The sequence below is a fragment of the Vulpes lagopus genome, chromosome 9, assembly GCF_018345385.1.
Source record: "Vulpes lagopus strain Blue_001 chromosome 9, ASM1834538v1, whole genome shotgun sequence".
Taxonomy (NCBI): domain Eukaryota; kingdom Metazoa; phylum Chordata; class Mammalia; order Carnivora; family Canidae; genus Vulpes; species Vulpes lagopus.
Genome location: NC_054832.1, coordinates 52,701,803 through 52,723,783, shown reverse-complemented (window position 1 = coordinate 52,723,783; position 21,981 = coordinate 52,701,803). Strand labels below are relative to the sequence as shown.

At 35.6% G+C, this 21,981-nt stretch overlaps 1 long non-coding RNA gene across 5 annotated transcripts in view; it reads right to left on the bottom strand.

Moving 5' to 3' along the window:
* LOC121498931 overlaps positions 1 to 21,981 on the bottom strand; it is a 139,842-nt gene that overhangs the window by 114,420 nt on the left and 3,441 nt on the right. For 4 of the 5 annotated variants that reach the window (XR_005989950.1, XR_005989949.1, XR_005989951.1 and 1 more), the window contains exons 2-3: positions 16,787 to 16,865; positions 14,420 to 14,689 (exon numbers count right to left, since the gene is read on the bottom strand). This is a non-coding gene — a long non-coding RNA (uncharacterized LOC121498931). Of the gene's footprint in view, positions 1 to 2,878; positions 3,035 to 14,419; positions 14,690 to 16,786; positions 16,866 to 21,981 lie in introns of all 5 variants that reach the window. The other variant, XR_005989948.1, reaches the window with a different exon arrangement.

The window sequence follows — 21,981 nt, the reverse complement described above, 5'->3', positions numbered from 1 at the left end:
TTTAGGTTAATCATCAGAAAAAGCCTCCCTTTAGGATATTTCTCCTGTCTCTCCCCTCTCTCTAGTCCTGCCAAGAGGCCCTCCTCACTTCATGCCTGCATTAGCAGAACAGCTTAACGGATGGGCTTCCAGGCTCAAGAATCAACTCCATATCCTACCACTAAGTTGATTTTGTATTTGATTGTTGTGGGAAAGATGGAATAAGATCTGTAGAAAATTATAATTTTCTCCTTTGTTAAGCACATAGATAACAGCCTAAATTACTGAACTCAGGCCCAATTTTTACTCACCAAACAAAAAACTTAATTACTCATTACGTTAATAAGGGATTAAAACTGGAGAGATCTCTTTGAATTTCAGCCCAGAGACCTATCTGATTAGTGTTTAGGGAAAAGGGATTCAGAATCACACCCTGGAGGGCACAAGGACTGAGTCCCTTTTCCTTAACCATGGAAGCCAGACAGAAAAGAAAATTCATGGAACTCCAACTAGGTGTTATGAATTGTTTTATTATCCTTCTATTACTTAAGCCTCATGATAGCCCTCTAATTATATAACTAATTAACTTGCCTTAAATCCCCACAACTAGTAAGTGGTAGGTGTACAGTGACTAGCACGCAAGTTTGGGTAGAAACCTTAAACTTTACAAATTGTGGAATATTACTCAGCCATTAGAAATGACAAATACCCACCATTTGCTTCGACGTGGATGGAACTGGAGGGTATCATGCTGAGTGAAATAAGTCAATTGGAGAAAGACAAACATTATATGTTCTCATTCATTTGGGAAATATAAATAATAGTGAAAGGGAATAGAGGGGAAGGGAGAAGAAATGGGTAGGAAATATCAGAAAGGGAGACAGAACATGGAAGACTCCTAACTCTGGGAAACAAATTAGGGGTAGTGGAAGGGGAGGAGGGCAGGGGGTAGGGGTGACTGAGTGGCGGGCACTGAGGGGGGCACTTGACGGGATGAGCACTGGGTGTTATTCTATATGTTGGCAAATTGAACACTAATAAAACATAAATTTATTATTAAAAAAAACTTTACGAATTGTTTGGTTATGAACGATATCCTGAGAAATATAAACAAGAACTACAAATAAGTTGAAAGAAAGTGGTACCTAGAACAATTATTTATAGAATGAATGAAAAAACACAGGGACTTAAAGATTTGGGGCTTTACCCAAAGAGCAATGAATAAGAATTGAAGGGTTTTAAATCAGAGAAGGACAACACCAGACCTGTATTTTAAAGAAATCACTACATCTGCTTGGTGGAAAACAAATTGGATAGAAATCAATTTAAATGCAGAAGGACTACTAGGGGCAGAGGGGTCAAGGGTGAGGTCATTACAACAGTACAGATGAGACTTGGCAATGTATCTCATTGTGTAGGGAGAATGGGATGGGTTCAAGAAATATTTAGGAGATAGAATAAATAGGATTTGATGACTGATTGTATTAGCTTATGAGAGATATGAAGGTTTTTAGAATGACTGGCCGTATTTCCAAAGTGAGTAAGAAACTGGGATTAATTAGTGGTATTGAGACCCCAGCTGGAAGGAGTATTGTATGCGGAATGAATATCATAAATTCAATTTGCAGAAGTAAGCAGGTGAAGAATGAGGTAGGGGATGTGCTGTATAAGCCCATTGTGAGTAAGGAAGATTTGAAACTCACTGGCTGAGAATAGTAATAGTGATCTCTGTTAATTTTTTTTTTTAATTTTTATTTATTTATGATAGTCATACAGAGAGAGAGAGAGAGGCAGAGACACAGGCAGAGGGAGAAGCAGGCTCCATGCACCAGGAGCCTGATGTGGGATTCGATCCCGGGTCTCCAGGATCGCGCCCTGGGCCAAAGGCAGGCGCCAAACCGCTGCGCCACCCAGGGATCCCAATTTTTTTTTTTTTTTTGAGAGGATCCTGGAGGTATGGGACCCTGCCCCTCTTGGGAAGAGGGGGTGGGGGCCAGATTGCTCCTAGTTACAAATCCCTGATCTAAACTTTTAAAAATTTGTCATGCCAATGAGTAAAAATAAATTTTTAGTGAGTAGTCCCATAAATTATATTCATTTATAAAATACTACTAATCTTTACAGTAATTTATTGTGTAGATAAAATAAATAGAGATAAAAATGGTCTCAATTTCATGTCCCCCAATAAATCATGATACTCTGGAAGTTAACTGGCTCTAGAGAATTTTAAAAAACAAAGTATTATTATTTCAGACATACAACTCCTGGAAGAATCAAAGCCACCTTAAATCTTTTAATTTAAATGAAATTGTAGATCATGACATGCCGTGAAGTTTGAATATTAAGCTTTGAAATTTTTCTCTGAACTTATTCTATCAATAAATAACCTTAGGGCACTCCCCTCCCCCCAAATAACAGTAAACCATTATTCATCTTAATTACCAAGTCCTTTGGCAGTTCCTCAAATTTCACACCTGAAGTAAGTACCTCTATTCATTTCAACCTAATTCTGGCCCTGCTCTGGCTGCCCCTGTGAACTTCACTTTATGTGAGACCCAGAGCTATCTCCATGCTCAGGAAAAATTTCTGCTAGTGCAGTCAGATGTACTCTTAAATCATACCCTCCCTGAAGTATAAGATGCGTGGAGTACAGACCTTCTGATTTCTTCTCTGCCATCTCCCCCAGTTTCTACCAGAGTACCCAGCACCAGAAAACCCTCAACAAACATTTGTTGAATTAAGGAAATATTTAAAAATAGGTGACAGATATATAGACAGATATATAAACAGACAAACATCTAGATAGATAATATTTTAGAGCAGTCAAGTTAATCTTAAGACTCAATCAAACAAATCAGATAACAAAAGAAGTTCTCATCTAAATATAAAATACCCTTACCCAAGCTGAGAGGCTACCATCCTGGAGCCCAAGTAGCAACTCCAGAGAAGTAACCAGTCAAAGACAGGCTGCTCCCAGCCCACACACAGCAAACTTCAAATTCATAGGATATTAGAGTGAAAGTATATGTTTATCTATTAGCTGGCACTGTTTAAGCTGCAAGAGACAGAGACACAAATTTAAACCTATTTGAGTAAAAAGAGGAACTGATTAGGAGGATTCTGGAGTGTTTTATGGGACCTAAAGAGAGTAATATGGGCTTGGGGAGTTGGACACCAGGACTTCAATCACATCAAGTCAGTGAGACAGTGGGGGACTGTCTCAAATCTCTGTGCCTTTTCACATCTACCTCCTTCCCTACTTCTATGTTAATTACTTTAATTTTCATACTATGAGGTAGATACAAATAACATTTCTATCTTATGGATGAGGATGATGACTCTGAGTAAGTTGTTCATGGTCATAAGCGTAACAAGGGCCCAGCTGGGATTCAAATCCAAGCAGTCTATTGCCAGAGCCCATTAACTTATTATTATGGGATATTTTTAAAATAAATACACAAAAGTAGAAAGACTAGTACAATGAATCCTGTGAATGGACTAATCTAGCTATGACAATCTAGGACACACACACGCTGTAACAATCATCAACTTATGTTCACTTTGGTTTCAACTTATGTTCACTTTGGTTCTAGGTGTCCCTACACTTAACAATTAACATTTTCTTAACATCATCAAATATCCAGGGACGCCTGGATGGCTCAGCAGTCGAGCATCTGCCTTTGGCTCAGGGCATGATCCCAGAGCTCCAGGATCGAGTCCCACATTGGGCTCCCTGGGAGGCTCCTGCTTCTTCCTTTGCCTATGTCTCTGCCTCTCTGTTCCTCGTGAATAAATAAAATCGCTTTTAAAAGTCATCAAATGTCCAGTCTATATTAAAATATCTAGTTGTTTCATAACTTTTTTTCCTACAGGTGATTAATTTGCATTGAGTTCCAAATGGTATCCAAACATTACATTTGATCACCATATCTCTTAAGTCTCTCTCTCTCTTTTTAAGAACCTACACTTTATTAGGTTAGATAAGGCCTAAATAGTTATATTTGAAATAGAAACTGACATATGGCATAAAACATAAGAACAAAAGTAAAATGGGAATTTAGAAATAACTTTTGGGGACAGTCACCAAGAATATTATTATTGCTCTAAAAATACATATATAGCGGAATAATACATGATACCTATTACATTCCTTGTAAATGACAAAGGATTCATATACCTCTAAGTACTCAAACACTTTCCTGTACGTAGGAGATCCAATGCTCAAACATATACAAAAGATGGAAATACATTTATACCTAACTATTTTACAAATTCAAAAAAACTCTATTATGGTAAAATTTAAACATGTTAATAGTAAACATACTATGCCTGATAAGCTTCAACAATAATCATGACTAACCTTGTTTCATATATAACCCCACTCATTTATCTTCTCCCATATTATTTTGAAGCGATTCCAGACATGGTAACATTTAATCTATAAATAGTGTTTATCCTTAAAAAATAAGGATTTAAAAAATAATAATAAAAATGCCATCATCACATCTAAACTATTAACAACAAAACCTTCATATCATCAACTATCCAGTCAGTGTTCAAATTTCCAGTTGTCCCATAAATTTCGTAATAGGACTTCTTTCATACAATATGTTTGTTTAAGACTCCAGTAAGGTCTACAAATTATAATCAGTTGACAGTTTCTCAAGTCTCTTTTATTGTATAGGTCCTCCTTCATTTCTCTTTCTCTCCCTTGTAATGTACGTATCTGTTGAAGAAATTTGGTCCTACGGTATATCCTACATCCTAGACTTTACTGACTACAGCCCTATGATGTCATTGAACATGTTCTTCTGACTTCAGTATTTCCTATTAACCTAGTAATTATTTAAAAAAATTGATCTTGTAACAGGGTTGGTTCTATGAAAAGGCTGCTTCATAGGTGGTGTTATATACTTCCTTCAGGAGTCACATAATAACTGGTTGTCTATCTACCTATCTACCTGGTATGTTGGCAGTTAGTGATGATTACTGTCCATAGTAGCACTGCCCAAGATAAATATAATGAGCCACAGATGTAATTTTAAGTGTTCTAGTACCCCTATTTTTAAAAAGTGAAAATAATTTTAATAATATATTTTATTTAACTCAATATATCTAAAATATTATCATTTCAACACTTATTAAAAATGATTGAGATATTTTATATTCTTACTTTCATATAATTTTTCAAAGTCCTGTGATTTTTCCATTCATAGCTGGTATGTGTTAGAACCTGCTTGCACTGGCCCATGAAAGCTGTCATCTGAACTCTACATTCACGACATCCCATTGATAGCTAAACATTGGCTATGGTGGTAGTATTTACACCACAACAAATATCACAAAGCATGTTTTTTCCATCTCAGATAGCCAGTAATTAAACATTTACCAGCACATCACTGCTTATAACACATCTTGCTTTGGACCAGCCCCATTTCAAGTGCTCAATAACCACGGATGGCTAATAGATTTTATATTGCAAATAGCCCATCACGGGGCCTGCAGTTGAGGATAATCTGTTCTATTATTCCTTCTCTGTTTATTAGCTGGAATAGTTCTATAGATTAAAATTTTCTTCATTAACTATTTAACTATCTTAATTAATGTACAGTAAATTTAAGGAAGGCAATGTAAATCCTTAATTTTTTCCTTTATTAACTAGTATTCAAAATAATGAGTTGATTCCCTAGCTAAAGTACCCAACTAGTATTTCTTGGTAGCATTATAAACTCATCGATTCTAACATATTTGACTGTTTCAATCCATTGCATTTACTATTTTTATTGATGTCCATATTGTCCCACCTTTGGCCACAGCAAGCTTTTAATTTGGAGCCCACATTTCAGACTGCTAAGCTACCACTAACACCAGCCAGACTTTATGCCTCATAATTTCAACCATTAGAAAGCAACTGACCTTATTTTCTAGATCAAAAGTTCAAAAATCCTGGGATTTATTGAACCAGCTTGTTTCAAGTGTCTACCACTATGTCCAGCAGTGTCACATGGGAACCTGGCAGTTCTGTTAGGAATCAAGGGAGGGGCTACCTGAGAAGAACAATTACTTGGTTGACAAAACAACAGATGTCCAGAATAACATATTTAAAAGATTACACTGAAAATTTTAAAGCATATCATCTTTTTCATGTCATTGACTGGTTGCTTTGTTTACTCATTCAACACGTATCTATTAAGAACCTTTGACATTCATGAACTATTATTCTGACTGTAAAAGTTAATTTTAAAAAAAATAAACCTATATGAAATTCTTGAATCTCTAAAGATTTTTGACTTTATCGAACTGAAAGAGAATGAGTGTTAAAAATAACGCCAGGACACCTGCACCCCGATGTTTATAGCAGCAATGTCCACAATAGCCAAACTGTGGAGGGAGCCTCGGTGTCCATCCAAAGATGAATGGATAAAGAAGATGTGGTTTATGTATACAATGGAATATTACTCAACCATTAGAAATGACAAATACCCACCATTTGCTTCAACGTGGATGGAACTGGAGGGTATTATGCTGAGTGAAATAAGTCAATCGGAGAAGGACAAACATTATATGTTCTCATTCATTTGGGGAATATAAATAATAGTGAAAGGGAATAGAAGGGAAGGGAGAAGAAATGGGTAGGAATTATCAGAAAGGGAGACAGAACATAAAGACTCCTAACTCTGGGAAACGAACTAGGGGTAGTGGAAGGGGAGGAGGGCGGGGGGTGGGCGTGAATGGGTGATGGGCACTGAGGGGGGCACTTGACGGGATGAGCACTGGGTGTTATTCTGTATGTTGGCAAATTGAACACCAATAAAAAATAAATTTATTATTAAAAAATAATAACACTTTAGAAAGTAGGCACAGGTCCTTTAGAAAGAAGCACAGAGGCATAATTGCACATATTTAAGACAGAGCATCTTTTTGTTTCATATGAGTTCAAGAAAGAGGCACCTTTTACTCAGATTGTCCCTTAGACATGAAAACTAAATTTTCCATTAAATGATCTCATTCTAAATTTATCTACAGCAAAAATTAAATGAGACAACAAAGACCTCTAACGGAAAACTGCGGCCCCTCCAACTTCTTAGTATCCTCTTACTGAAGTCTCTGAGGGCGCTAACGTTCATCCAACATCCCTACTAATCAAACAAGATTGGGCAGATGGGTATTTCAGTCTCGGTCATATGCTTGCATAATTTTCTGTGAGCAAAATATGAATAACTTATAGTCTAGTAAAAACAGAATGCACAATAACCAAAACATTCAAAGAATGAATCGTTAAAATTCACCAGGTATTCCAAAATAAGCAAAGTATTTTCATGATTTTCTTTCTAAAAACGAAAATATTAGTAAAGGTTTCAAAACTGAAACTTAACTGACCTTCAAATTATAGTTGTCTTTAAAAAAAAAATTGTAGTTGTCTTGTAAGATTTAAGGTTTTTCAATAAGCTTGTTGCACAAGTTTGTAGACAATTTAAAAACATGCACAACCATAAAACATGCTGGCAGGAAAAATAATTAACCTGGGGGAATAAACAGGGAAAGTTACCAGGCAAGGGAAGGCCTAGATTCCAAGACTCCCACAAACAACAAATTGTTATCCAGTTCATTTTATTTTAGAATCTTGGTTCCTTTTTGTGGGTGGGAGGAGGCCCAGGAGATAATTTAGGGAAAATAAAAATATTATAATTAACTTAAAACTTTTCATTCAAAATGGAAATTGTATTAATGAGAGAAAAATATATACTTTTAGAACTCAAATGATGTATTTTATTGAAGACTAGCAAGGAAGGAAAGAATAGGGCATAACTAGAAATTCTTTTTATTTTTGTAATACTGATGATTCTAATTGTCCTGTGCTTTGAATAACAGTAATACATTTTTGCAGATTTCCCTTCTAAGAGGGGCTTGTACTTCTCCAGGAAAGTGTTTTTTTTGATCAAAATACTTTTATTTAGAAGTGTGTTATTTAATAGTTCTAATTTGGTTAGCAACCTTTAAATATATTACTTAGTCATTTATGATAATTTGGCTTATATAATTATACTTATTCATATTTGCTATATTCCCTTGAATTGTAGGTTTCAGTGATTTCTAGGGGATTTAAAAGTACAAACAAGAGTTATTATCCTTGCTTAGTCACTATATTTTATATTATTTATATCAATATAATCTGTTGCAAATTCAAGTTGATATTATTGCTTGTAATTGTGTTCTATTGCATGCACTAATAATGATACACTGTCATTTTTTTCAATCAACATCTACAGAAAAATTGCCAGTGAAAGACACTATGTTAGTCTGTTATGGATAGTCCAAAACTAAATATGAGAGATGCTGTTCCTTTAGAGACTTTGTAGCAGCGTGGTGGTGAAGAGAAATTCATACCTCTGCATGTTAATATAATGTGGTAAGGGTAATGATAGGTAGGGGTCCTGAGTATTTATGAAGGCAAAAAGGTGTGTGTGTGTGTGTGTGTGTGTGTGTGTGTCTATCTGTAGGTAGGTAGGTAGAAAAGACTTTCTAGGAAGAGATAATAACTGAGGTAGGCTTTATTTATTAAAGAATAATTAGTAATTAATCAAATGATGAGAAAGAGGGTAGAAAGGAGGGTGTTCCAGATAGAAATAGCACTACTGTTAGAGAGCAAAGTAAGATAAGAAGTGGAGAGAAATGATAAGAGATTAAAACAGAAAGTCAGATGGAGGCCAGATCATAGAATTATTGAATTCCATGTTAAGGAGCTTGAACTTTATCTCACAAGCAATGATGATTCACTGAAATGTTTAAATAGGGAGAGAAAAATGGTAAGATAATGACAGGGCCAAACCAGAGACTAGAAGACTAGTTAAAGGATACTGTAGTATTCAGAATGAGAGATGAGAGCCTAAAATTAGGACAGTGATAGCAGAGGTGCGGAGTAGGAAAAGGCTTCAAGAACTAATCAGGAGGTAAAATGCCTAAGAGTTGGTGATTAATTGAATGCGGGACACACAGAAAATGGAAGAGTTAAAGACAAAAGACTTCAAGAACTAATTAGGAGGTAAAATGCATAAAAGTTGGTGATTGATTGAATATGGGACACACAGAAAATGGGAGAGATAAAGACAGTTGTGAAGCGTAGCACCATACCAAGTACAAAGAGAATATAGGAGAAGGAGTAGGTTTCACAGGAAGTAATGACTTCAAAAATTTTAGATTTGTTGAGTCTGAGATGTAACTGAAGCATAGATGTAGCAGCCAATCAGCAGCTCTGCAGAAAGTTTTGAGGTACAGCTGTAGACTTAGTGACATTATCAAGTGATAGTTAAAATCATGTCAATGGGTCAAGCAACTCAGAAAGATTGTAAAGAGAATTTTTCCCTCTCAACTCACTGTGAAGTTATACTTTTAGAGTGTTTATCTTCACCATTAACTGAGGACTTTAGATCCAATACCCCCCATGACTGGATCAATCTACTTGATTCATCATTAATTTCTGTATCTTTGAGGTTATCTTCTGAGTCTTAGAGATGGAGGCTCATATTAAGTGAAGAAGCACAAAACAACAGACAAACAAACAAAATATCTAAAATTAAATATATTGACAGTTCATCAGGACTGTCTCTTACATTCCAGGGGCACAACAATACCCTCTAACATAATAATTCTTCAGGTTTGTTCTACTTCTTAGTTTAGTTTTTTTTATCAAACTCTACCTGTCTAGCAGAGATATCACCAAATTTTTAGTGATTCAGTTGTCTATTAATATATCTTTTGACAACATGCTAACAAAGTAACAATTAGCAATAGTTCCATAAGATTTCTTATGGAACTTTTAAAGTAGCAGCTGAATTGATTAGTCTTTAAAACTCCAATTTTTGTTTTCTTTTAAGTTAAATCAAAACTATTTTCTGAGCAGCTTCAAGAAAAGAACCATGAATAAAACTCTTATAATGACATTTTAGAATCATGTGTGGCAACCATGCAGATTAGCACTGACACAATTTCCAAGAGCTACTAAAGATAGATCTTATGCAATTGGACCAAATGAGTGGGTGGATTTTTTTTTTTTTTTTTAAGTAGGGCCATGACCTCTGAGATCTTCTGTTGTTTTCACTATGATCTATAAACTGAACAAAGTGCTATTTTCTTTTTCATAGAAGTAGGCCATTACTTGTCTGGGACCAAGGCATTGCATAGGAATGAAGGCATATTGTTTTTAACAGCAAATATGGGCTACTTGTGCCTCCTCTCCTATGTCCCATGTCCAATCAAGGTAAACAATTGCTATGACAATTTACATTTCTAATTTTCGACAATTCTAATTTGCCATAATATTTTTTGATGATCTCGGACTCTGCTGCAGAATCCTTCTAATCAGCAATAATTAAATTGCTATCAGTCAATTGAAGCTGACAAGCAAGATGGAACGTGACTGCCATTGCTGGTCAAGACCTTCCCTTTTCACACTTGATCTAAGGCAGGCATCAAATGTGATTTTCCTGGAGATAAAAAAGTGAAGTGAGAATATAAAGATAACCAGAATTCAGTTCCTCCTTGAGGGGGCTCACAATGGAGTATTGGGGACAGATATGTGGAACAAGTGAGGTTCCTTCACATTCAGACTTTAATCTGATTCTACAGCTTAAACAAGAAAGGGAAGATGGAAAAGAACATGTGCTTCATCTATGTCATCCTATGCAAGTATGTGGGAGTACAAAGCTTTTACCTCCTACCCAAACTGAGACCAGGCACATAAACATATTTCATTCAATCACAGTATTGAGAATGATCTCTTCGAAATGTTACAATAAACAAGGATTTAACGTTAACAACAGATACAAAAATTTAGCCAGTTAGGCACAAATAGCCAAAATAACAGGCTTACTACAAATCCTGTATTTGACATGGAGCAAATCCAAGCATAGCACTGGAATGCACGAATTTACCATATAAAAAATTTAAGAAAGTTTTTCCATGATCCTCAAAGTGAATCTCAAAAGCACAACATCCAGCAACGGACTCCACAAGCCAAAGAGGGATGTGGAGAAAGTGGAAGGGATTCAACAGAGAGTCACAGAGATGATTAAAGGGTTGGGAAAATGGGAGCTAGAAATTATTTAGCCTAAGTTAGAGAAGACTACCAGGTTTCTTAATAACAGTATTCAAGCATAGGAAGGGTTGTTATATACAAGATGATGAACAGTTGCTTTCTATCTTAACTGGAGAGTGGAGAGAAGAAACAGACTTTGGCTACAGCATGAAATATCTAAGTTAGACATAAAGAACTTTTAAGAATGAGGATTATTGGATCAGAGACCTCAGGATCCTCTTATTATACCTATTCCTTAAATGATGCTGTTTCAGAGGGTCCTTCTTAAACTCTCTTTTCACTTTGTCCTTAAAATTAATTTTATTTACATTGATTTAAATTACCTATTATAAGCTGATAATCATAACAAGTATGTTTGGGGATACACATATAATATACATAATTTATATATTATATGTATAATAGATATTACAGTGTATATAGTATATACACATTATACTACAGTATGTGTAGCATATACTACGGTATACCACAATATTTATATAGTATAGTATAGTCTATATACTGTATGTATCTCCAGTCCAGACTACTTTCCAAATGCCCCCTGGACATCAGGCTTCTGTCTTTTACCTGTTCTACTGCAATAGCATCATAACTGATAACCCTATCTCTTCCAATCTTCAATTCCATGCTTGGTCTGTATCTTGGTGTGAACCTTTCTATCTAAAAGCAAGTCCAAGCATTTCCCTGCTTACAATTTTCTGATAGATCCCATTATTTACTTGGTTTCCATCATTTGGCCCCTTAACCTATCCATTATCATACCCTGTTATAATCACTCCCCAAATGTTATTAATTCTAAGAGAATTTCACTCCTTTCATCCGGCTGTGCTTTTACAGATCTGTGCTTTGTTAAAGTCTCAGTACTCTTCACTCCTCCTAGAACATACCACCTCCCTTTTTTCTGTATTCAACTTCTCTTCAGCGCCAGGAATTTTTCATTGACCTTTCCACATTGGACTAGCAACCCTCAATAAATGCTCATGAATTTCCGTGAAAACTTGCCTTGAATACTTTAATGTCGTAGCTAGTCTAAGAGCCTTCCTAGACTTCAGATTCAGTAATTGCTCATTTAGAAAACACCTAGGTAGCTTACTGATAGAATCTAGTGATCAACCTTCAAGAGTGGTATATAGCAAACTCTTGTGTTTATCACACTAGATTCTGGCTGCCATTCATTTGACACTCCCTGCATAATTTCCTTAGGCATTTCCATATCACTTTGCTACTACTGGACCTAGTGCCTTTTCCTCCATCTCTTGGCCTGGCACAATTATTGACACATATACTTAGGCACTTTATGTGCATCTTCTCCAACTAATTTCCTACAACACTCCTGTGAGGCAGGATTAGTGTGCCCATTTTACAGGTGCAAAAGTCACCACTTATCCACAGATGACATAAATGTATGTGAATGTGTGTATGCATATATGTATATCTATGATACATATATATCCTATGAGCTCTAGTGTACTTAACCTGTTCTCATAAATATCTCAAAGGAGACTCAAAATGAAATTTCCAAACATGAATTCATAACTTTACCCCCAAACTTTGCTCTTCGATGTTATCTGTTTTAGTGATTGGTGTCAGACACTTAAGAGTCATCCTCCACACTTTACTCTTCTTTAATCCCCATATCCAATCCATCACCAGCTTATATAAACTTTCCCTTCAAAATATCTCTTAAATTTGTGTTCTCTCCACTTTTACCATTATGAATCTAGTCCAAGTTTTCATCATCTCTTACAATAGCCTCTATTTCCTCTAGTCCTCATCTTATCCGTTATCTACAGCCAAGATGATCTGAAAATCCATATCTGATCATGGTGCTTCATGCTGTCCCTTTTTCCTACCGCATTCAAAAGTCCTTTAGCAGTTTCCCATTGTTCTTATCAAAAAAACAAACTTAAAACTGCTCTTCAATGGATCACATCCACTTCATCACAAGCCTACCTTTACTCACATCCTGCTTCCTCCTCAACTGCTCCATCCACTGGTGCTTGCTTTCTATCCTCCAAGCCTCATTCTTCTCCAGGCCTCTAAACAGGCTGGAAGGCTATCTCTCTTTTCCATTTCTCTGAGTTAACTCTTACTTATCTTTCAGATACCACTTTCCCAGAGAAATCTCTGATCACTCTCAAAATGCCAAGTGTTATTATAAGCTCCAAAACCACATTTTTCTCTTTCATCTCTCCTCCCTTCTTCTTTACATTTGTTTTCGTGATTATTGATGGTCAACTTCCTCTTCCTCTTGCATCATGAGAGCAAGAACTGTCTATTCTTTTTTTAAAAAATATTTTATTTATTCATGAGAGAGAGAGAGAGGCAGGCAGAGACACAGGCAGAGGGAGAAGCAGGCTCCATGCAGGGAGCCCAATGCAGGACTCGATCCCAGGACTCCAGGATCATGCCCTGGGCCAAAGGCAGGCACTAAACCGCTGAGCCACCCACGGATCCCAGAACTGTCTATTCTTGCTCACTATTTTATCTCTGGTACCCATCTCTACTACCTGGCATGTAGTGTTCGAAGAATTGCATAAATTAATTTGTTGGCTTGTATTTGCTAGGCACTGAGCTGAGTGCTTTACATATAGAATTTCATTAAATGTTCACAACACATTTATAAGGTTACTGCCTTTCTATTATTAGCTCCATTTTATTTTTATTTTTTTTAAGATTTTATTTATTCATTCATGAGACATACAGAGACAGAGAGAGGCAGAGGCACAGGCAGAGGGAGACGCAGGCTCCATGCAGGGAACCAAATGTGGGACTCGATCCTAGGGCTCCAAGATCACGGCCTGGTCCAAAAACAGATGCTCAACCCCTGAGCCACCCAGGTGTCCTTATTAGCTCCATTTTAGAAACGAGAAAACTAGGGTCTAGAGATACAAAGTAATTTTCTCAAGTCTTTGGAAGATGAAAACTGAAGTCCTCTACGGTAAAACCATAAGCCCATCATTCGTGGATATCTTTGTAGGCATAAATATATTAACGAATGTGGTATCAAGCACATAAGCAGGAAGAAGTCTCTGAATCTCAAATTGATAATTTGTGTTTCTTGAGCAAACCTGAAAATCCTGAAATATTTAAAGAGTCAACAACAGAATCCCACGGTTGTTAGGTTAGGTTCCTTGAACAGAAGAAAAAAAGTAGCCTGGACCTGAATTGTACTTGTTCAGTGAGCCTAATTGTTCCACTGACCAGTGAGGCATAATAACTTTGCACAGTACAACACTGACTGTGACTGGCCTGGGGGAATGTATCTCAGAGCAGTCAAAAAACTTATCAAGCCAAAATTAATGAATTGATTCTCATTTCACCAAAAGGAAAACAACTTACCTCACTCATGCCAACTATCCTTGTTCATGCAGAAGACTCCGCTAACCCCTTGCAAGTAGTAAGTAGTGCAACAACTTTGAGCAGTTGATCCAAAGGCACTTATGGAGTTTTCCTTCTCCACCCATGCTGTCTGGTCCACTCCTTCTGAGAACAGAGGCATAATGGTGCGGCCATTCTTTATGGCTCTTGTTGCAGGAGTAATATCTCAAAGTTTGAGGCAAATTTTATGTTGGTTGATCACAAATGCTTGCAAGGGCTTCGTCTTCATTTCTGTAAGTTGTGTTAAGGGTTTTTAGATTATCATTACATCTTTTATGAAATTATTTTCATCATGACTACTGAGTTCTCAGTAGACCTGGGAGGCTGGTGGGTATGTAATCTGTAGTTTATGATAAAAGTCTTCAGAAGATCCACTAGCTTAGGATTTTGAGAAATAGAAATAATTTGTTGAACTCAAATAATATGGTCTCAGATCTATAACTCAGGTTGGGGCATCCCAAAACTGGGTTCATTCACTATATTCGAGATATATTAGATTTTGGACACTATCTCAAACCAATTTGGGGGGCACCTGGGTGGCTCAGTTGGTTAAGCGTCTGCCTTCAGCTCAGGTCATGACCCCAGGGTCCTAGGATTGAGCCCCATGTTGGGCTCCCTGCTCAATGGGTTGTTTGCTTCTCCCTTTCCCTCTTCCTCTCTCTCTCAAATAAATAAATATTTAGTATACAATAAAAACTAAAAAAAAAAAAAAAGTCTCTAAAGTGCTTGTTGGCTATGTTCACTAAACTAGGGAGTAAACTGGTTATCTCCATTCCTCGGTAATTCCAGAATATTGTTTTATAAAATAAACATTCCTCTTTACATTCTATTAGACCAGTGGTTCCCTCAGGGTTTTGAATTTTGTTGAGTTAGTAAAAATAACTTTTTAAAAGCATTTTAAGGAAAAAACGAAGAAAAGAACATTAAAAATAAGGTTACCATCCATTAACATCAAAATTTCAAAACATATATTAAGTCTAAACAATGAGAAAGTATATAATTTAAGATAATCTTTTAAATTGAACAAAATTAACTTTATGAAAATTTTTCTAGTTTTTTTTTCCATTTCACTATAATAGGCCAGTGTCCTCCCCAAAATAATTCTGAAATACTATGTACCCTTTTATACATTTTTAAGGTAGCACCTGAAATATTTTCATTATAAGTTTAAATTGTTGTAATGAATGTCATTCCTGACATGTTATAAATATTGACACTACAAAATAAAATATCTTAGAAAATCCATCCAATGGAATCTTATTCCATATTTATTTAATACCCACCATCATTCATTTAAAAATATATTAACATTTGAAAACTTTACATTATTTCTTTATTTCCATTCTATTTCCAGTTTTATGACATTTAAACTTAGAAGTCTATTATCAATTGAAATTCAATTTTTAAAAATTTCTATAATCCTAAATGTTATACCCTGAAATGAGTTACCATTATAATTACTAGTGCACATTTGGACAAAGCAACATAAATGTATTAATATTAAACATGATATAAACATGTATTGAAAATACATTTTTTAATTAGCCAAGTTTCTTCAACTAACTAATGTGGTAAGAATATGTTTGCTGGGCTGAGAAAGGGTTTGTCATTCTATTCCTTTTTTTCTTCTTCTGAAGAAGTGCTGAGAATATTTGTTCACAAAAAATTATGACGGGAATAGAAGGGGTTTTGTTTTTGCTACGTCACAAGATTCTTTAAACTCCCTCCAAGTTATGTGTAAAAAACCTTTAGTGATCTATTGTTGAAAACCACTTTTAATGATTAACTGACACTTTGGTTTAAGTCCTTCTTCAGTTTTGTTGAAAGCTAAAGCTGAAAACCATTTGCAAAAGTGTAGCTACCAAGTAATTAGGGACATTTTACTTGTCTCTGATGCCACTTTTCCGTCCTGGGGCAATGTTAACACAGTAAGATTAGAGGAAAGGTGTGCCTTTTTTTGGTGAAAGGGGAAAAGGATGATTGCGCAGGGGAAGACTGGTTCTTTAGCAGCTCAGTTTTGGAAAAACAGTGCATATGGAAGTTGGAAGCCTGACTACTAATTCTTTTAAAAAACATCTATGTACTGCTAACACATCTCTTAGAAATTCCTTGTAGACCTCCAGAGCTGAGCACACCTCAGTTTGAAGAGCACGGGACTAGGCCTATTAACTTCAAAGTGTGGTATTTTCTGACCTTGTCATTACCTCATTACCTCCAAATTTTGGGCGGGAGGAAGTTAACTTATTGGAAATTCAAGCCCCCTGTGAAATGATTGCATGAAGTTGTGTAGAATGTCCTGCTTTAGGACATTTCTTCATAATACTGTACCTTTATGGCCCTGGCATCTTTCTCCCTTCCATGTTTTCACACCTGATCCTTCTGAAGGTAGCTGGTTTGTATCTGTAAACTTATGAAAGAGGTGGATTAGTGTGAAATCTGCGGCTACTGATCAGAGTCTAGTTAATCAACCTATCAGGGAAATGAGTTTGTAAACCAAACAGTATTTATAAACTAATTATTTGGGATGGATCTCCTATAAAAATTGATAACATAGGACCTCTGGGTAGTTCAGTGGTTGAGCGTCTGCCTTTGGCTCAGGGCATGATCCTGGGGTCCTGGGATCGAGTCCTGCATTGGGTTCCCCACAGGGAACCTGCTTCTCCCTCTGCCTGTGTTTCTGCCTGTCTCTCGGTGTCTCTCATGAATAAATAAAATCTTTGAAAAAAAAATTGATAATGTATACGTTGTTTTAAGTAATTGAGTTTTCAATAAAGATAAATATTAAATCTCTACGCCTACTTCATTGTTCTCATTCTTTATAGCTGATACAAAAATTCACATGGTAAAAATCATATATTTTTGTACAACTCACATATACAAAGAAGGTGTTTTATTTTTTACCTCATCTTTCTCAGAGAATGGTGAACTAACCCTTATTTGTGATTAAAACAGAAACTGCAATCACAAAATGGTCAGCTATCATTAAATTCTGATTTTTCAAGTATTTTTTTAAATGCTACTCACCTAATTTTTAAATTTAAATTTTTTTATTTTTTATTTTATTTTATTTTATCTTTTAACATTTTTTTTAAGTAGGCTCCACACTCAATGTGGGGCTTGAACTCACAACAATGAGATCAAGTAACACACTCTACCAACTAAGCCAGCCAACCACCCCTGAAGTTTCAAATATTTTTTATTAAAACCGTAACTTCACAGATAAAGCAACATTTCATTTGTGTATATTTTTAATGACCTGGTGTAGTAGTTGTAATTAGAATTATTTTTATCAAAAAAAAAAAAAAAAAAGAATTATTTTTATTTACTAGCTTTAGTTCTTAAAGACTTCAATCTTCCTACAACTGTATACTTTTAGAAATGCCTTACATTGCACAGCACGTAAATATTATCAACACTTAATATCTACGGTATTTCTTCTAGTTTATTCTGATCAGTTTATTCTGTAAGTTCAAGGTTGTGTATACCTAGTGTTTGCAAATTTACACATTCATATATTGATTCATTTGACAAATCCTTACTGATTGCGATGTTCACAGTCACTGTTTCTAGATATGGAAATACAATATTGAGCAAAACCAGAAATATTCCTTGCTCTCTTGTAGTTTTGGTTTATTGAGGGAACATGCAATAATCAAATAATTACATGTTTAAAAATTGCAATTATGACAAATGCTGTAAAGGAGAATTAGAAAAGCCTGAGAGAATCTGCAACAGGATATTTGAATATTGGTGGGTGTGGGTGATTAAGAAAAGCTGCCCTGAGGAAGTGATCTAAGGATGAATGTGAGTTAATTAGGAGAAAGGAGGGGAAAACATTACTGACAGGGAACAGTTTGTACAAAGGCCAGGCAGGTATCAGAGCAAACATGAAGGAAAGAAAAACGCTAGCTTTGGGAGGAAAATGTTAAGAGGTCGGAGGAAACCAGGCATGGGGCTGGAGTATGAAAGGCCTACTCGACATTACAGGCATTTAGAAAGCATTTTGATAGGTAGACCAACAGAAAATAACTGAGACCTTTGTAGGGTTTTAAGCATGAGTGTGGGTGGGGTGATAGGATCAGATTTGCATTTTGAAAAGATTACTGGCTTCACTGTAGGAATGGATTAGAGGGCAGGGCGAGAATGTACGGTTTACTGAGATAGGTGCTTCTCTGAACATATGCATGTAAACTTCAGACTTTCAAAAATCAGGTTTTAAAGGGATTGGGATTTTCTAAGAAAAGAAACACTGGTTTTTATCTCTTAAATCTTTTGTTTATCTTTTAGGGGCAAGGCAAAATGGGTTCACAGAGAGTGGGGTGGGTGGGGGAGGAATGAATAATACTCCTTCCCAGAAGTCCTGGGAAAAAGCGTGTCATCAATTATCAAAGTTAACTTTTTCTCCCAAAATGAAAATAGCTTTATTGATTTTTTTGGATTGCATATCCAATATAAATTATATTCTCAATATACAGCAGTACAGAAAGTGTGTCAAGAAATTTTTTTAGAAACTGAAATTCAGCTACTGAGATAATTATTGTTTCCATTCTGGTGATCATCCTTATCCTTTTAAACTACTTTCCTTGCTAGTATTCACATATGAACTTATGCATATATTCTAGGGACCATAGTATCAATAAATATTAATTGGATGAGTTAATTATTCCTATTATATGTGTTAATATATAGCCTTTTTCACTCAACAATAAGCCTTGGACTCATAAAACACCACATTAACCTTTTTAATGGTTGGTCAACAATTCATTATAAGCATGTGCCCCCACACTGATGGAAACTTAAGTTTTTTAGGCTTATAAACAGTGCTATAATGAACACCCTTGCACAGAGAGAAGCAGAGACATAGGCAGAGGGAGAAGCAGGCTCTCGGCGGGGAGCCCAACATGGGACTTGATCCCAGGACCCTGGGATCACGCACGACCTGAGCCAAAGGCAGATGCTCAACCACTGAGCCAACCAGGCGCCCCAAGTCTTCAGTTTCTTTAGATTTGCATATGTTTGCCTTAATATGCCTATCTATGATACATTTCTAGAAAGGAAAATGCCTTAATATGCCTATCTATGATACATTTCTAGAAAGGAAAATGCTGGGTGAAAAGATACATATTTTTTTTCTATTTTGGTACATATATAGCCAAACAGCCTACCAGATAAGTTATTCTACATTCCCATTTATTTTACTATACCTTTAATGAATTAGAAAATTACATATTCACTGGTATTTTTATGTACACTCCTCTGATTACTGACCAAGTCTGCATATCTTCCCATACTTTCTAATTATTTGTATTTCTTCTTATATAGTTTTCTGTCTTTTGTGCTTTTTCTTCTTCTTCTACTATATATGTTTGACCTATTGACTCGTAAGAGCTCTTTGTATATTAGTGATATTAAGCCTTTGTTTTTTAAGATTTTATTTATTTATTCATGAGAGTCACAGAGAGAGATAGAGAGGGGCAAGAGACACAGGCAGAGGGAGAAGCAGGCTCCATGCAGGGAGCCTGTTGCGGGACTCGATCTCAGATCTCCAGGATCATGCCCTGGGCCCAAGGCCCAAGGCCCAAGGCCCAAGGCGGTGCTAAACCACTGAGCCACCTGGGCTGCTGGATATTAAGCCTTTGACTGTCATATATTATCCCAGATTTCTTTTTCCCAGGACACCTAAAAATTTTTTTATTATGTCTTTGAAAAACAAAAGTTTTATAATTTTATATAGTTAATTCTGTCCGTCTTGTTCTTTAAAGCTCCTGTTTATGTGTTCTACTTAGAACTAGGTCTTTCACTGCCCAATATTATAAAAATACTTCCCTAGTTGTATTTTCTCTTGGTACTTTTTACACTTTTGAGAGCATTTCTGGAGGACAATCAAATGATACTAATGACTTTATTAAAATGTTTATTTTACAAGAAATTCCCTTTTGCAAGAAATTCCCTTAGGATTTATCCTCTAATAGACACAAAGTTTTAGTTTTAAGGACAGTCAATAAAAAACTGTTTATAATGGCCAAAAATCCTGTAAATGGAAAGTTCAACAATAGCAGGCTGGTTAAATCAATTATGGTATATCCATAGCCATTAAAATTACACTAAAAATATTTAATCATAGTAAATCATATTAATAATACAAGCACAAATATGCTAAAGCCCAATTCATAAACACCAAAAAACAATTTTAGCCAGGCACAGGAAAAGAAGACTGTATTTACATAATAGCGGATAGTTTTGGAAATGAGTGATCTTTTTTCTTATTTTTTCTCCTGTGAGATGTTTAAAGTATGAAAAAAAGCTTAAAATTCAGTGTAAGCCTATAATAATGCAGATATGGTGTATCATGTGTATTTTAGTAGTGAAGGGTGCCCTAGACTAGAGGTTGTCTTCAAACATAAAGTACAACTTTTGCCTCATTCCGTAATCTTGAGCAAGTTGCTTAACTTTTGTTCTTGAGTTTCCTCTTCTGTTAAATGAGGATAATAATACTTGCCTTAATTTAACTTACAAGGCAGTTGTGTAGACTGTAATTTACTGTAAGCTACACAGAAATGGTGTTAATAATATTATTTATATTCAACTACAGGATTATCATTGCTTTTTTGGCTTAAACCCCTTTCTTGAGGCATGACTAACCTACAAAAAGCTATACGTATATATTTCTTAAACCTTTTGTTTCTTCTATTATTTTTCAAAGTTTAATTATTATTATTATTTTTAGTAATCTCTAGACCCAATGTGGGGCTTGAACTCACAACCCTGAGATCAAGAGTGGCATGCTATTCTGACTGAGCCAGCCAGGCACCTTGCTCACTTAATGTATACATATTGATAAGTATGGAAATAAGTATACACTTGTGAAACCATCACCACAATCTATGCCATAAACATATCCATCACCTTCCGAAGTTTCCTACTGCTCACTTTATTACTTTTTTGTGATAAGGACACTTAAGACCTACCTTCTTAGCAAAATTCTCTACAGTACAGTATTATTAAATATAGGCACTATGTTATACAGTAGATGTCCAACACTATTCACCTTGCACAACTGAAACTTTGTACCCTTTGACTTAGTATCTCTCATTTCCCTCTCCCCATCCGAACCATTGACAACCATTACTCCACTTTCTGCTTTTAGGAGTTTGACTAAACACCTCATAAAAGTAGTATCATGTAGTATTTTTCCTTCTGTGTCTGGGTTATTTCACTTACCATAACATCCTCCAGTTTTATCCATACTGTTGCAAATGGCAAGATTTCCTTTTTTTTTTTTTTTAAGATAGACTATTCCATGGCATATATATGATTGTTTTTAATGTAAATGCAATGGAAACATTAGTTCAATACCTTTAAAAATATGCTTTTTACTTAGTAAGGAAAGAAAAAAGAAGAAACAGAAGAAGTTGCCTACCAAAACAAATTGCAAGGAAAGATAAATTATTCAACAAACATTTGCTAATTGTCTACTATTACCCAACTGAGATTGGGGCAGGGGGTTGTAGGAGTGAGTAACA